The sequence below is a fragment of the Sphaeramia orbicularis genome, chromosome 15 (assembly GCF_902148855.1).
Source record: "Sphaeramia orbicularis chromosome 15, fSphaOr1.1, whole genome shotgun sequence".
In the NCBI taxonomy this organism is placed as follows: Eukaryota; Metazoa; Chordata; class Actinopteri; order Kurtiformes; family Apogonidae; genus Sphaeramia; species Sphaeramia orbicularis.
The window spans coordinates 33696946-33715519 of NC_043971.1; the positions used below are offsets into that span (position 1 = coordinate 33696946).

General features: G+C 37.9%; 2 pseudogenes; one reads left to right on the forward strand and one right to left on the reverse strand.

The window, feature by feature from the left end:
* Positions 1 to 9757: 9757 nt before the first annotated feature.
* On the reverse strand, positions 9758 to 16751 carry LOC115433876 (apoptosis-stimulating of p53 protein 2-like; annotated as a pseudogene).
* A 520-nt stretch (positions 16752 to 17271) lies between these two features.
* Positions 17272 to 18574, forward strand: part of LOC115433877 (apoptosis-stimulating of p53 protein 2-like) — a 9504-nt pseudogene continuing 8201 nt past the window's right edge.

Consider the following 18574-nt stretch of genomic DNA (forward strand, 5'->3'; position numbering starts at 1 on the left):
ACCCAAACAGCCACTAGCAACCAAAAGCATCTACTGATCCAAACTGTTTAACCCTTTCATGCATAGTGGTCACTACAGTGGACAGTTATTCTACAGCTTTAATCTTGTATATTCATGGGTTTTGTTGTTTTAGTTCCATATCAGCCAACACAGTGGACACTTATGCATCATCTCATAAACTGCAATTCATACCATTATTGTAACTTTGCTGTTCTGATTGGTCTTGAGTGGAAATCAATTGTTAATATTTATTTTTTTGCATATTATCTCCATGAAGTGAGTAATAACTAGTATTAGAATATGTTAAAATGTGAGAAAACATCAGATTAGCCTGCATTAAACATGGTTTCATTTCACTTTTTCATATCACTTTATGATATTGGGTTGTAAATACATGTTTCTTTGCTTCAAGAATAAAATTCATGGTGTACCTCAGTGGACATTTTTGTAACTCTATGGAAAAAACAGGTTGATTTAAAAAAAAAAAAAAAATTCAATCATATTGGGGGTTTTTTTCATGCCTAAGAGGAATAAAAACACTCAGGAAAAAAAATCTTGATTAAGGTTCTCATAATTCATGCATGAAAGGGTTTAATAACTCTTGACCACTAATCCTATCAATGCATGTAAATAAATGTTGTAAATGCAGTTTGTCGTCTTTTTCATAGTCATCAGATATGACTCATTTGGACATTCAGAGGGTTCCGGAGTTACCGTGGAAACACCATCATCTTCGACAACATTTTTTTTTTAACTTTTGAAACCACTAAATCTATAACAAGTATAAATAATTGGAGTTAAATGCAGTTTGTCATCTTTTCATGGTAATCAGATATGACCCATTTGGCGTTCAGAGGCTCTGTAGTACTGTGGAAACACGGTCATCTTCTACAACACAGGTGTCAAACATGCAACCCGGGGGCCAAATCCGATGGGTCAAAAACCACACGAAAAGATCCTTGGTGTATAGAGAAAATGCCAGTCACACACAGACAAAGCCATAGTCAGACAAGTTGTAACCAGACAAAACAGACAAACTGACCTGTAGGGAAAAAGTGTCATCTCTTTAATGAGATTTCCCAAGGACAGTAAACTAATACTGACATGGATAATAGGTTGCCACTTTTCTTATATTTTTACTAAAGTAAGGAAGTTGTAAAATGCAGTCATGATCATACAAAAACCTCATGAATGAGACTTTATAATGATTGATGAAGCCAAAATGCTACTTATATGTGTGCTACTAAGAAAGCAGCTAAATTTAGAAGAAATGACAACATCAGACCCCTATAGTAAGGGGAAGATCTCAATTATATATAAAAAAAAAAGGATAAAAATTACTACAGAGTTCTCAAATTATAAAAGATTAGCATGGATAGAAGACCTCCAGACACATATTATACAGCAGGAACGGGAGAAAGCTTGTTCCCAGGTGCAAACAATATCCATTAAGAGCAGATTTAAATTAATTCAATATAACTGGCTTATGAGAACCTATATAACTCTTGAAAAACTTAACAAATTCAGCCCTAATATCCCAGACACCTGTATGAAATGTGGAACCGAGGGTGGTACCTTGTATCACTGTATTTGGAAATGTGAACATATGCAAGAATTTTGGAGAAGGATAATGAACACAATTTCCAAAATTATAGGCAAAGAAATCCCAGTGTGCCCAGAGATCTGTATTCCAGGTCTTATTCCAGAAACTTTAGCACTTAGAACTCATGAAAGTAGGCTGGTGAACCTCTGTCTAATACATGTGAAGCGTCTTATAGCTAGACACTGGAAAAGTGTTGACTGTCCATCGTTGAATTCATGGATTGCTGAACTCTTATCCTGCAGAGCTATTGAAAGGAACACATACACAATTAAATGGGAAACTCATGTCTTCCACAAGATATGGAATTCATTTCTAAAATTTTTAATCAAGTCCTGATATCTCATCATCATAACTTACAAAGTGAGAACATACCCTTTTTTTTAAATGATGTTTGATTATATATCAGGTATACAAAAATGGGTGTGAGAAGTATTTAAGTTACTACTACTTATATTGTCTGTCAATTATTATTTTGTTATTTACTTTCACTGCTGTTCCAAAATTCAGAGGTGATCTTGGGGGGGGGTCTGGGGGTTTATGTTCAAGGGAGACCCACACAATATTACCAATTTATGTAAAAAAAAAAACAAAAAAACATAGTATGTTAAAACTTTAACCCTTTCATGCATGAACCTTAGTCAAGAATTTTTTTCTCAAGTGTTTTTATTCCTCCTTCGGCATGAAAAAAACAATGCGATCGAGTTTTGTTTTGTTTTTTTGTCATGGAATTACAAAATGTCCATGATTTAAATTTTTGAAGTAAAGAAACGTGTTTAAATCCCAGTATCAGAAAGTGATAAGAAAACAATGAAATAAAAACATTTTTAATGCCGCTAATCTGATGTTTCTTCACATTTTAACATATTCTAATGCTAGTTATTACTCACTTCATGGAGATAATATGCAAAAAAAAAAAAATTGTCTAACAATTAACAACGGATTTACACATGTTAGTGCAGATCAGGTTTTTCAATAACAGCAAGTTACAGTAATGGTATGAATTGCAGTGTATGAGATGATGAATATGTGTCCACTGTGTTGGCTGATACGGAACTAAAACAACAACACCCATAAATATACAACAGTTTTGAGTAACTGTCTGCTGTAGTGACCACTATGCATGAAAAGGTTAATAAAGATATGTGTTAACCTGTTTAACCCTGACCAAATTTTCAGGGGAAAAACGCCTAAAAAGACATACCCAAAGTAAATGAAGAATTACTCCATAATAATAAGGTTCATATGGATGTTCTTGGTGTCTATGAAAATTCAGAGACCTCACAGAATCTATTCCCATTGTCTAAAATATTGTCTCTATTACTATGCCTGAGTAAACTGTAACAAACTAAAAGAGAAATTAGAATTTTTTATCCTCACCTGTTTTTTTTTCGGCTGGATTGACGATGATATGCTATAATTGTTCGTGTTGGAGATTTTAATAGCGTATATTTCATCCCACAAAGATTAAAAATCATGTTTGAACATTAAAGTTTGCACTAAAATACACTTTTGATGTACTTTTATTAACATTAGGGTCTAAAGTTTGAGCAAAAGTTGAAAAAAACATCCATTGTCCTGATTTATTATTTTTATAGTAGATGAATATTAATATAATTTTTTTGGCCCACGGGCGGGCCGATAGGGTTAAAGGGGTAAAAAGAAAGAAAGAATGAAAGCAGCTAAATATATGTACCTTAATATAAAGTATCATCAAGTATTTTTGCAGTGTTGCGGCTACTTTTAGCTCAACAAGACCTGAGTAGTTCCTCCACGGCTGTAGACACTGAAGATGTCACCACATCTCACGCCTTTGGTGGTTTTCTGTGGAGGAAAGAATAGCTCACTTCCAGGCATGCACACATAATTCCTCCTGTGGATCCTCATCTATTTCTTCACCTCCCACTTCTTCCTCTGCAATCCCTAGAGGTAAAAAAAAATATTTTGTTTTGCATCTCTAGATTAGGGGAGATTCATGGTGAGGCAGATCTCATATGCCGTTAAATTTGGACAGTATGTACACACGAGGCTTCAACACTTAATGAAGGCGCCTGGCTCCATCACTCTCTACTGTTCTCATCCCAAGAGAAGCACAAACCCAATGAAACAACATGCCCAGAGGGGATATAAATGAGATTTGAGTCATTATATTGCACAGGCCAGGGGCAGCAGCAGCACAGATCCTACTTTTATCTGTTGCTGTACAGGCTGCAGATCTTCACACTGCTCAGGAAAACACAAAGGGATAATTATAGTTTAGTGCAGTGATCAATAAATGCTCTGAAAGTGCAAGAAAACACACGTCTGTCAGTCAGTTTAGAACCACTTCTCTCCCTTATATAGACTTTTTACTGCATTATGAATGTACGCATCAATTATTCATTCACTCAGGGACTTTTGACGTTGAATTTTGATTTTTTATCTCATTACTTAAGGGGTGCAGTGGAATGGTTGGCTCATAGATGGAAATATTGCTATGCTGCATAAAGATACTAAGTGAGACAACTTTTCAGCGCTTAAGAAAAAAACCAAAAAAACAAAAACATCTACTTTACTCACGCTTTACCTGAACCTGCAATGACAAAATATTCTTCCTCTGAGATTTCCTTGACTTCAGACATAAAGACTGTTCATTTACATTTTCTCACCGTACTGTGGTTTGGTTGTTTTCTTATTTTTCACATGTATGTCAAGGGGAAATTAAGCTGTCACCTGCTTATATTTGTAATTATTTAGTCACACAGTTAACTAAAGCTGTAAGCCTCAGGACAGTTAAATTAATGAGAAATGGGAACACTCTTTAATTTCTTTCTGGCTTTTGAATCACAGGCAGAAAACAATCTCTAGTCTGACAGACGGAGAATTAATTGTGTAATTAAAAGTACCTACCTCCAGTTTGTCTTAAAACTTCAGCGGCACAAGAAAATGACATTCACTCTGCGAAGCCTCAATGCTGACACCTGCTCGCATTACTTTTTTTTTTTTTTCTGTTCACATTTCTTTTTCTTTCTTTTATTTTTCTCTAAAATGTGACCAATCAGATTCCATTTGAACTGGTCATAGTGGAGTTGGAGTGTTTAGATCAGTGGTTCCCAACCTTTTTTGGCTCGTGACCCCATTTTAAACATCACAAATTTCTGGCAACATTCAAAACGGAGCCTTTTTTTTTTTTTTTTGCTAAAATGTATTTGTTTTTGATCATGTAATAGTTTGCTATACTATGTTGCAAATAAATGTTAATTTTACACGACATTAAAGCTATATAATGTATATTATTGTGGACAGAGGCAGAAAAGCCAGGTGTAGATTACTGCACAAAGGGAGAATTTTGTACAGTCAGTCCGAAGGCTGCACATTAATACTGAAAAAACAATAACTCAAACTACAAATTATGAAAGAGCTGCAGAATCTGAAATCAGCCACAATGACATTTGAAAGAAACAGTCCCACAGTGTTTCAGGTTCAGCTTCAGAGTTTGTCATGTCTTTTATGTATTGTGATTGTCTCTCTTAACTCACCATATATTTTTTATTAGTCAGTTTTTATTTTATTTTTATCAATTACTAGAAATTCCAGGCGACCCCATTTGAATTCCAGGCGACCCCACGTAGGGTCCCGACCCCAAGGTTGAAAAACACTGGTTTAGATCATTCTTTTTAGGCAGAATATTAATTAACACAATGAAAATGGTCGACAACAAGAAACAGTTGTTTTCACAGAGATCTTTTACTGCAATATTCATTCTGCAGTAAAAAGGTCTTTGTCAATGTTTTGTTTTACTATATAGGATGTTTTGGATAACTTTCACTATTGCATTCATGTGTATGTTGTTGCTCTTTTATTGCATCTCACATGTAAGGGTGGGGAAGCAAAATTTACAATATTTTGAGGCAGGGATTGAAAGATAGTGTATGACCAATTAGTTTATTGAAAGTCATGAGAACCATTTGCCACAAGAAATTTACATCATAGAAAATGTTTTTATTCTATGTGTCCTCCTTCTTTCTCAATAACTGCCTTCACACGCTTCCTGAAACTTGTGCAAGTGTTCCTCAAATATTCGGGTGACATCTTCTCCCATTCTTCTTTAATAGTATCTTCCAGACTTTCTCGTACTAGTTTTGCTCATAGTCATTCTCTTCTTTCCATTATAAACAGTCTTTATGGACACTCCAACTATTTTTGAAATCTCCTTTGGTGTGACGAGTGCATTCAGCAAATCACACACTCTTTGATGTTTGCTTTCCTGATTACTCATATGGGCAAAAGTTTCTGAAAAGGTATGGATAATAGTTAGGTATGATTATGACATCAATATATGTTTGGTTTCAAAACAATTGACGTAGTGCCTGCTGAGAAAAACAACTGAATGTTCATTGTAAATTTTGCTTCCCCACCCTGTATACATCATGACTTCATACTGCTGACAAACGTGTCCCAGATCTCACTTTTTTCTATATGTGACCCAAATCTGATTGTTTTTTATTTCCCAAATCAGACCCAGGCCACTTTCCTATGTGGTACTATATCAGAAACGTATCTGATGTTTTGCAGTATACGATACGATACGATAAACACTTTATTGTCCCCTCAGGGAAATTTTCCTTGGACTCCAAGTGCTGCACAGATGAAGTTGCCAATTAATAACACAGAAGTAGTCGCTTTTCCATTGGACATCTGTGCAAAACTTTACTGATATTTACTAAATGTCGAAAAAACAGAAGTGCATAACGTCGGTTTTTCCATTAAATCACAAATGCGATGATTTGTTTTTTATTATCGCGAGATGACACGAGAAGTCATTCCATAAACATGGCAGCGAACGTAAATATGGTGTTGATTTACAGATATATTCATTATTATTATAAATTATCCCTCTATCTTGTGCTAAATTAAAAAATGATTGGGTTTCCTGGTGTGTCCACACATACTGCGACATGTTTCTTCTTCTTCTTTGCTTGTTTTAACAACCTTCAACATCCGTTTTTTTTTTTAATTCACCTGATTTTAGTTGCGAAAAAAGGTCTTCCCATTGCAGTTTTGCTTCATATACTATTTACGCTACGCCCGAAAAACCACCTCTTGACAGCGCAAAGACTTATAATCGAAAAATGAGACTTTTAGCGAAATTGTCGTTTTTCCATGAGGTAAATTTTTATGCGCAAGTTATATTTGCCCAATTTGAGGGTCAATGGAAAAGCGACTAGTATTAGATTACAGCAAAGATGTAATCACATAACCCACACATATTGCAGTATTTTTTTCACAGATTTTTAAATTACAAGTCTTTGTTTACAGCATCGTACTGGAAGTTTTCTAGAGTAAGTTCTTTTTTTTTGGAATATATACTAACCTTGATGTCAACCTGGGATTAATAAAGTATCTCTATCTATCTATCATCTATCTATCTATCTATCTATCTATCTATCTATCTATCTATCTATCTATCTATCTATCTATCATCTATCTATCTATCTATCTATCTATCCTATCTATCATCCATCCATCCATCCTCCTCTTTCTTCAGGGGCATCTGTATTTACGTCACATTTCATGTCACATCATTTTTTTGCTCCTTTCAGTCCACCACTTCACACCAGAGTCTGAAATTGGCCATGTTCTTGGAAAAAGTGAACATCCAAACCAAAAACAATCAGCTATAAATCTGAACGGCGCTCTAGTGCATATGCCTATAGTGGGAATGTAACCATATGCTCAAGTTTTTAGTATAGATGCCCAGAATGTAAGCAGCCGGCTGCTCAGTATTCATGTTGTGGTCTAAAATAGTCCTGTGAGGCGACTGCATAGTGTATTTCAGTTTATAAAATGTATGGCTGCGGCAAATGTTAGGTTTTAACATGATTGGTTTTCTTTCTTCTTCTTACAAATACCACTGATTTAGAGATAATGAAGTAAGTTCATTCAAGTAGAATTTGTACTTTTAGAAGCAAATATTGTGCTTTTTACAGCATTCCATTTATTAGACACTTAAAAGCTGTTACTCTTGATATAAATGAGTATGTTGTATTATATCTATGATAGGAAGCAACATTACAGTAGTATCTAAAACTGGCTCCATTGATGAACTACATTAAAATGCTGTCAGATGTATTTTTGAGTAATGAATTATTACGCAACACTTTGAAAAGGTATCATTCTGCGTAATGAAAGTGCGTTTTGCAGATAATCCTACTATAATGGACGTTCTGTGTCCGATGCGTGTACCGATGTGCAGCACAGAAGAGCATACGGGTGCAATGCCACTGTTGCACCACGGGAGGGCGCTATTGTACAATGGCACCACAGATACAATGCCACTAGTACTTTTAATGGAGTATTTCTACACTGTGGTATTTCCTATTTTTACAGAACAAAAGCATATGATTACTACTTCTGCACTGATCATCAAACAGGGTTTCTACAAGTTAAATTGAAGAGCTTTTAAGACTTTTTTAAGACTACTTAGAACTAAATTTAATGCCCATTTCATGGCCATACTGGCAATAATTCATGACTCCTAGAATTTAGAAAAATTTATTTATTTACTCCGTCTTAATTCCCACTGTTTTGAGTCATTTCTCACCAGGGGCTGCAAAGTTAGCAATAACTGGTTCCCAATTTCAATATAAATTGTAGGGGTGGAACTGAGTCACATTTTGACATAATATAGTCAACAAGTTTATAGCAACATGACTTAACCATGACTACCATATCAAATTGAATACCTTTTAAAGACTTTTTTTAAAGGTATTAAATGCAGATTTGTAAATTCAAGACTTTTTAAGACCCTGTGGGAACCCTAATCATGAAACATGTCTTCCAGAATGTCATTTTACTGCAAAAAGGGAAAAGTAATAAGATTATTCTTTTGGCACCTGAAGAGAAAGGAAAAACAACTACTTAACATACTGAAAACAAAAAAACAAAACAAAACAAAAAACACCTTAGAGATCATTAACAAGATGACAGTACTAACTTAGTACAAAGTATTTTATTGTAAATGTTTTAAAACTACATGTGTGGTTATAGTTTTGACAAAAAGGCTAAAGAAAAAAAGTAACAAAAATAAATACATCTGCATTGACAGATATGCAATGAATGTCAGGAACTTGTGATGAATGGTAAGTTACTTTTTTGCAGGAAGATGTAATTAGAGTTGAAGAAAAACTTTTTGTTTTAAACATAATGTCAGATTGCTTACTAGAAAGTAAAAGTAAAGTCAAGGCAAGGTTATTGACATTAGGTTTGCCTTTGTACATTATCGTATTCACAGGACAGGTGGTAACGAAATATTCAGATCCATACTGCATGATATGTCCTTCTTGCGGATGGTCTTTTGCAAAATCTCAAAGTCCATTTTCAGAACCATATCATATCTATTGTCATATTTCACCAGCTGTAAGAAACTTACAAGTAAAGATAGAATCTATGGCATCTCAACCCCGTGCCAATACTGGCCCTTTGGATATCACAGACCATAGAATGACAGCAACGCAGAATCAAAAGCTTCACCACTGCTCAGCTAACAATAGACAGCAATTATTTAATGTTCTGATTATTTAGCTACAACAGTGGTAATCACAAGTTCAACTGTACACCTCTCTCTCTAGTGCAGTTGTAAAGAGGCACAGTCGCTCAACACACACAATGATGGAACAAAGCCCCCACAGATTGTCTTGGTAATATTTATAACACATCATCACCATCATCATCATCTTTCACTCAGTCATGTCATGCACCTTCAAGTGTTAGAAAACAAGCAGTGGCCCAGAAGACATGTTTTAAAAGACTATTCAAAAGTGTAAAAAAAAAAAAACAACACTTGCTAGCATAAAAATACTGTTTGTTCCATATACATCCCAACATTTGAGCTTCTGTCACTTAAGAAATAGTTACAGACACTTATATCAGATTACAAAAACAGTGGAATAAAGACATATAATGCCATTAGTGTGGCTTGGAAAAATAAAGTTCTCTGTTGTCGAGACAGAAAAGTGCCGGATGGGCAACAGTTCATAGTTTGAGATCCTTCATCTTGTTTGGTCTGTCCTTCATTTCAGAAGCATCCCACTCCTCCTCAGTTTGTTAAAGCCTGTGAGTTTGTATATCTGTGTGCATTTCGGAGTTCTGGCAGACAGGAATGTGCAGGGAAGGTTGTTTTTTTTTAAGCCAGGCTTCTCTGTCTTGGCTTTATTCTGGGGTAGAGCTGTAAAACACATGAGAAGGCATGTCAGCACAGTGTGTCTAACACTTTACATGACAACTTTGTAATAACATATAATGGCGTAAATAATATTCACATTACTGGCTACTATCATATTTGTATATATACCTGCAAAATAACAAAAAGTCCGGTCATTTCAGGGTATAATGCACAAATTTTAAGTGTCATGTGACTTGTTACCGAAAACACTTGTGGTAGTTTTTGTGTAATAACATGAAAATCAAGGCAGTAAAATGTTAAATTACTGTAGTCAGGTTACTGTATTGTTACTAAAATATTACCAAATAGCTTTGCCTCGTAACCATCCTTACATAAGTTGGCCCATAACACTGACCTGAGTCCTAATACTCCTTTTAATACAGTTTTTATGGAAGTGTCTTCTATTGTGTCTGGTTTTGGACTATGATCTGTTTTTTGTGTGTACTCACACTGGGCAAAATTCTACCTTTTGTCCACAAAAACTAACAAAAGTATTTCAGTTCAATTCAAGTTTCGCTTTTATCGTCTTATTACTGTTTTACATGGTAAATACAATGACATTACACAATTTTTACCTCATTATCAAACTACTACCACAAACCTACGATGTTACTCCTGAGTCATGAAGTACTAGTAAATAATACCATGATAGTTTTGTCAAACATACTCACCCCGAGAAGGTTGCGGGGAATGTAACCCTCAGTGTCGCCCATGCGCGCCCACCACCATTCAATCTCATCTTCATCTTCTCTGCGGAGGATGGTCATGCAGTCACCTTCACGGAATGGAAGTTCATCAGGGTTTTCACCAGTGTAGTCCCACAGACCATAGACCACACCCCTGTTCATGATGCCCATCTTCTCTTGCACGCCTGTTGACATAAGCACAAGCAAAACTATGAGCACAAACACACTTCACCAGTAGTGTACACACAGGACAGTGGACTTAAGACAATGACCACGGTTAATACAAAGTAAATAAACTTTTATCTTAAATGAAAAGCACTTTAACTGACCGTAAGGAACTGGGAGCACTGGGTGTAGCCCTCCTCCATCTCCTCACATTTGTCGGCTGCCGTTTGCATGTCGCTGTAAGTCAGCAAATACCGCTGCACCAGACTCCACTAGGAACTTGCACACTTGTACATTGTTGCAAGAGGCAGCACAGTGTAGAGGCGTCCTAAAAGAGGCAGGGAGAAGGAAAATAAGTACCACTCATGTACTATGACATATTTTGAAGGTACAAAGATTAAACTACACTATTACTATTTTTGTAATTGAGTAGTGGAACCACCTCACTTCCAAGATATGGTTACAAAAAGACAATGTTTTAATGAATTAAACTGTAATAGAAAGTAATTAAATTACCAGCCGTCACTGTCAGCAGCGTTGACATTGACACCAAACTGAACCAGAAACTTGACAATCTCTGTATGCCCAGCACAAACAGCATTATGTAGAGCAGTGATGCCTTCGTCATTGGGCTGACTGGGATCTTCCACCTATGAAAAAGACAATTCAGTTGTAATAAAGGGAAACAGTTTACTTTTAAAAAGAAATGTTGACATATTATGAGCATTTATGTCTAGGGTACCATGTTCACTTTACAGTACAAAGGTATGTTTACCAAACTGTTGGAGGAAACTCACCTCATAGATGATTCTCTGGACCAGGTCAAACTCTCCCTCCAGTGAGGAGTCCAGTAGAAGAGCCAGTGGGTTGAACTTCACTCTCATGCTGTGATCAATGCGCTCAGAGCCTGGTTTACGCAAGTTGGTCCTCTTTCCCTAAAAACGCAACAACAGATGTCCATCACATAAATGCGTCAATATCCAGAGCAGACAAACACCAGAACATTAGACTTCAACAGTCTCACTGTGAGGTCTGTCCTGTCTGGTGTTTACACCGTTATGTTCATCTGGACAGAAAACAGAGGAGGAGGGACTTGTTTCCAAACTCTTATTGAACAGCTAATCCAGTTTAGGACCATGAGCTTTAAGAAACAAATATTTCTCACAAAAACAACCTAATTACGCAACCTGATTAGCAAAAACTTTTTTTTTTTTACTCTTTAAGCAGGTCTTAACCAGATTCTGAGTGCTTATTTGACAAAGGGGAGGGTGGTGAAATGGGTCACAATACTGATTTGTCATTGGTTTACTGTTCTGGGGCAAAATCACCAAACCATAAACCTTCTTAAGGATCAGGAATAAGTGTTTTATTTTCAACACAGAACACATTTAAGCAAATGGGTAAGCAGAGGGGTATCCGCTTAGTTTAAGATGAAAAAGACCCATTTTCCCTCAAACAATAGCGATACCTAAAGGGATTATTTCATTATATAACAATAGAGCAGGTCACTGACCCGACCGACAACTCATTTAGCAATGTCATGTATACTCATGAGGCTGCACTAATTGTGTTTTCACACATTTGCTGTTTGGTGTGGTTAAATTCAACTCTGGTTTGTTATTACTATCGATTAAAATATCATACGGGTGGGTGTGCGCTACAACTGAACAATGAATCACATATTACCAGAATCAGAACATGGCCAAACACATAACTAAACAGCAGTGAAGCCTTGTCCTGCATTTCCTGCTCTACAAATAATATTCTGCAGATATTCCCTTACAGAACTTGTTTGGTCAAAACTACAGGCAAAATGCTATCATCATGTCTCTATGTTTTCTTCTTGCAGTGAAAATGAAATACAAAATTACCACACCCACTTACTATGATTTTTTTTTCTTTCCTTTGCGTATCATTCTGTCCAAATGCAAACACAGTGTGAACCAAAACAATTGTGCTAGACCCTTTAGAGGAAGCAGTCTGAGTCTGATCTTGCACTAACTCCAAATACGTTCTTAAATGGCAAATTTGTGGTGGGAATGTGTCTAACCATTATCTGAATCAATTAAATGTAGTGTCCAAGCTATGCTTTGCACACTGACAAATGGCAGAGACCACAAACGTGTTGTGCAGGGTTTTCCCTTGGTTTGTGGTGGGCCTAAGGGCTGTGGTGGCTTCTTTGTTATCAGACTAAAAACTGTTCATTTTAGTACAATTTAGCTCACATTATTTCAAGTCAACATATATTTCCAATTCTGAGATTAAGACAAAACCCCTACTTAAAAAGCTCTGGGTTGAAAATGGTGAATGGTGGTGAAATCTACATGTCACCTGACCACACAACCTTTTTCCTGTATTCAGTCTTACTCCTATCCCAAACACAGCTGACCATCAAATGGATTAAAAGTTAAAAGTTTGATGTCATCGGTTTTGATTTAATTGGATTTTTTGTATTAAAATAAAACAAACCAAATGAAGAAAATTTCTATCATCACCTGATTCAGACCACAGCAAACTAACTACAGTGTGAGAACATCCCGTGACCTTCCACTAGAGCAAACATGACAGAACACAAAAGGTAGTTTAAAGGTGGGGACTTGATTCGTACCGGTGGTATGTGACCTGGCCGGTGACCTCTGGTGCCTTCATATTGAATGTGTCCTCTCCCAAGCTGTCGCTCTGCTCCACTGGGGTACGGAGGTGGTGGGTAGGGTGGAAACTCCTCCAGGAAGCCCTCTGGAGGTGGAGGGGGAAGACTGGGCAGTGTGTCTTCCAGTCCAGCGGGAGGTGGAGGGAAAAGGACGTCATCAGGCCTCGGGGCTGGATGGAAGGGGAGGTGGGGGGATAATGTCTTCGCTCTCTGCCATGGCAGAAGGTGTGTTGGTCTGTTCGGAAGAGGATGGGGTGGGGACATTAGCACTTGGGATCTGAGATGGTACCTGTCCTCCTTCCACAGTCTGCCCCCCCTCTGAGTGGCCATTCTCTCCTCCATTCAGATGGATGATGGGAACAGCAGGCCCCTCTGGAACTTTCTCTGCTTCACCAGCATAAGTGGGAGTGGTTGGAGTGACGACAGTGGTTTCCATAGCTGCCAGTGTGGTTTTTTGATAAAGCAGTTTCTGGATGTTGGGTCCTGCGGGTCCCTCTGGCTCAGTGATAGAGCTGCGTTTCTTGAGGGGTCTTGGGGCATTATAGAGCTTCTTTCTCAGGGCTTCTAGGTCGCCATCGCTTTGATGACGGTACGGGTTGGAAATGAAAGGCAGCAGCTTGGTGGGGCTAAGGGGTCTGGGGATACGCTCCGTCTCTGGTTGGGAGCCCTCAGATGGGCTGGGTCCTCCATGGTTCACCCCGCTGTGGTCCACCTCATTCTCTGAGGCAGGCGAGCGGCGCTCCAGGTAAGGGTTCTCTGGGCTGGGTGCTTCCACTGGGGATCACTGGTTTACCGTACACTACATAGGAACACAAAGTGGACCCCTGTTATGATACTTGCAAACTTCACTGGCAGCAAATGTAAAGGCCATCTTTAAGAGATATTATGTACAACTCTGAAACTCTTACAACATGTCATCTCCACAGTAACACCCACGAACCAATGGATGCTTGTATTTTGAACAGCAGTGGCATGTTTTTAGGCCAAACCTAGATGGTGGCTAATGCTATTATGTGGAACAAAAGCTAAAGCTAATTTTGTGTTCAGTTCTGGTGCAATATAAAGGTGAAGTATAATAATGCCATATGCTCCAGTCATGCATTAACTTCATAAATGCTCAGTGATGTTGAAATCTACATGAGCAGGTTTTTTTCTTACCCTCTTCCTGCTTCTGATTACACATTAATCTTGCATTTGTCAATGGCGTCTACCGTTATGAAACAGCTTACTGAGAATGACAGCTTTGTGGTTATGACTGTTACTCATTTATCATTATTAATTACAACATTAATTTTCCCATTATGTGTGATAAATGGTGGAGACTTTGGGTGTATTCCATTTTTTTCTTGCATTGCTATAGTGGCATCTACAACACACATAACACCTTTTCACTCTTTATTCTTGGGATCTCATCTTTTTCTCTCTGTTTTTCTGCCAGCATAATGTGTGTGCAACTGTGGTGACGTAAACTTGACATCCACTGAAACCTGGTCTATAGAGTGTATAACAGATGGCTTAGCCTTTCTAGCCCCTGCCTTGGTTAGTGGAGTGTAAATATCATAGTGAATGCTGAAGAGAACAGCAGAAAAGCATTTTTCCTTACACGTAACATGTCTTTATTTAAGACTACTCAAATTTTGAAAAACTGTGTCTCCTTACCACTGGTGAATCCATTTCCACGGTTCTGTACCCTGTTGAGAGCTCCCTGCACTCCAGGCTGGAAGGCCTTCCCAGAGCCAGCTGCTGCGTGTACATGGAGTAAATTGAGCTGGCAGCTAAGGTCTGTGGTTTGCTCAAGCTGGCATCTTTGGAGGAGGGCAGCTCTGGGGTGAAGGGCCGTACCGTTGCTGCAGGTGGGGTGTCCTGCTTTGATGGAGAGGGAGAGTCTGGCTCTGTGACGGTGGGAGAGGGCTGCGGCCCTGGGCCCCTGGGGCTGCTGGCTATGGGGCTTGGCTTTAGGGAAGGTGCCTGTGTTGAGAGCTGATTTTCCATAGGGAACGACAGAGGGGCCTTTAGGTTTGGTGGGGACAGGAGGAGGCACCTTAACTGGTGGCTTGGCAGCAGACTGGAGGGATCACAATAGATGCAACAGTAATTACCAACATGAATCTTTAATGTGCACACTGACTGACTCTTCTGAAGATGTAAGAAAGTAAAGAGCACTTTTTTTCCTCATTACCTGTGCATCTCTGACCAGGTCATCACTGCTCTGGTTTTTGCGGAGTGAGGCGGGCGGGACCTCGGTTGGCTCGAACATAGAAAATGGGCGCACTTTCCTGTCCCTCTTCAGTTCCCCATCTTCTAAAAACAGAGCATATATAGATTTATAGTGGAGTGCATGGACCATTAACAAAGCTACAGCTGTACCGATTTAGAGTTTTGAAAGCTGAATCAGATTTGGTTGGACAAAATTTAACTATTAGTTGTATTTTTTCATAGAATATCTGCTCATCAGAAAATTCAATGGCATGTGTTTCAGTGATTTCATCTACATTATTAAAATAAAATGCAATAGTCATCGTAAAATATGTTTGTGTATTTAAAACTCTATTGAAGTAAATGTGGTAAATATTACACCAACCCTCTGAGGTTCAGGTTAAGATTCAGATTCATTCACCTTTTCTCATCTGGTAACCAGCAGCGTATGCTGTCAAATGGATTTTTTGTTTTAATAATTCCAGCTAGCTCTGCTACAAATTTATTTATAATTCCTCATGTTTTCTGCTTGGATCTTTGTAAGCTTCTGACTTTTTATCCTGTTGTTGTAATACAATATATAATACAATAATTTCTAATACAAAAAAGAAACTATAAAAACTAAATAAAGAAGAATGCTTAACTTGAAGATCCTCAGCCTCTCACATGTTCAGCCACAGTGTGTGTCTCTAAACAGAGTAACAGCCTTTAGCTTTAGTGGCCTTTATCAACAGTTAATGAACTGGTCACAGTCACAAGAACCTGAACAGCAGATTCTAAGAAAATGCTGGTGATTGTGCATGGAACATTACATATTCATCAAGTGTGTGAATGCTTATGGTTGTATTGCATACATCTCTGACCTTGTTCTGTGTTGGAGTTGGAGTGAGAGGTCATTCGTGGCAGTGTTGAAGCTGGACCATGGCTGCTAGTGTTGGACTCTGGACCAGAGGAGCCCCTCTGCAAGCTTTGATGACTGAAGTCCTGAAGTGAAGAGGGAGACAAGATAGCAGGAGAGAAGACGATTGTGAGAATTTACAGATAAAACATAGACAGATAGAACACATACAGATTGAAACTCAAAAAAGTTTGAATCTGTATTATATACTCAGATAAAACAGAAAAGTGTAAAGAGGTGAAAGAAAACATCACTGTTTAAAAGAGAAGGTTGGATTTTATCCATCATCTGTCCTCTCCCTTAACACATAGTTTGGTTTTTGGTTGACTGACCAAGACCCAGCCGGTGGCCATTAACGTCCACTCAAACAGGTTGGATAAACTGGAAAAGCATGGCACTCTTCATAACTCGAAAGATTAGCATCATATTAAAAGATGATGATAATAATATGAAGATTTCCATCATAGTGTTTCAGACTGTAGTTAACCGTTCTCTAGCAAGACGCAAATAAACAGAAAAACATTTGTTGGAGTCTGAGACTTTGATTGGGTTGGTCAGGATCCACACCGAATGTCAGTTCAGCTGAAGGTTGTGTGTTTGTTCCAACTGACCCATTTACAGCAGCAGGAAAAGAAGTGAGAGAAAGCTCAACAAACATGCTGCAACAAACAGCAGCACTACAACCAAACAGGACCAAAGATTTAGGTTGGAAATGATGTAAATATTTTCATCTTTCTTTCAATTGAAGTCACACGGAAAATAAATAACTCAAGAGAAAGGAATTGACAAGTGCGCACACACACACAAACACACAAACACAAGTGTGTACCTTTTCTCTTAGCCCGTAGCTCTTTCAAAGGCTTAAGCAAGAACATGGCTTCTGAAGAAGATGTATACAAGAACAAGAAAACCAGAATAGCCTTTAAGCTCAAGATCTCCATCAGCTCCAGACATGCCGCAGGCCTGGCCCAGGCTAGGGCCCCCTTGAGGGGCCACATAGAGACCAGTAAAACCTCAAGAAGCCTGCCCGGTTCTCTGTACAGTGTCCGTGCTTGAGAGGAACTAGGGATGGGTGCAGACTGAAAACAGATTCCTCTGTGTTCCCGCCCATGCCTATCTCTCTTCTTTCCATATAACATATCAACTCAGCATGCAGAAATAATTGCATTCAACATCATGACGGAGTGGAAAACCTGTTACTTTCACTTCATGTATGTAGAATTTCATTAAATAGGAAAATACGGACTGACAGGGAGATGAGAGAACAAAGAGAAAGGGGGTTCATTCTGCTGTTTAGAGAGGACTAATTCTGGTGTCTGATCATTCATTTTTAATAACATCAAGCAAAGTGCTTGCCCTGGATACACTGGGGATTGACTAACAGAAAGTGCTAAAAACGAGAACACATGAGAGTGAATTACTTTGGACAAGATAGAATAGATGGGAAATGTTACTCTGTTTGACCAGATTTCCTTCCCTTCCATTACCCAGGATGCTTCCCACTGTACTCTTAAGCTGTGCACCAAAAATACAATCATGTATAATCTCTCAAACTGCACTTTGAAAAAAAAAAAAAAAAAAACTATGAAAAAAAATACTCATTCTGCAGTTATGACAGCAGTTAATGATGAAAAACTATCCTGTAAACTACATTCAAGAGCAGTATTAGCAATTATGGAACAATTCTGCTGGTTTCAACACGTCATTTAAGAGTTTAAGACCTGTTAAAGATTATTATGAATGCAATTTAAGAACTCTTTCATTCTGATCAATTCTGGCCGGGCTCCACATGTTGAATCAATCTTACAGGTTGCATGTTGATTTTTTCCATTCTTTTGTTGCACACATTTAAAAGCAATACTGCATTAAGTCCAGCTTTACAAAAGTACCTATTTTTAAGACTTGTCTATTTTGGATTGTAAGGCCTAAAGTTTAGACTTTTTATGGACCTGTAGAAACCCTGCAGTTGTATCTTTGTCCATGCTGAAGGGTACTGAACTGTAAATCAGTTAGCCCTTATAAGAAATTGGGCTGACCTGAAAACATAAAACTGTGAATGGCTTTCTGTTTGTCTGCAATTCTCTGAATAAACCTACAACACGACTTACAAAGTCACATCTATCTTACACGCTGAATTCCACAGATGTAATGCTTATTGATGAATACCATGTTGCCT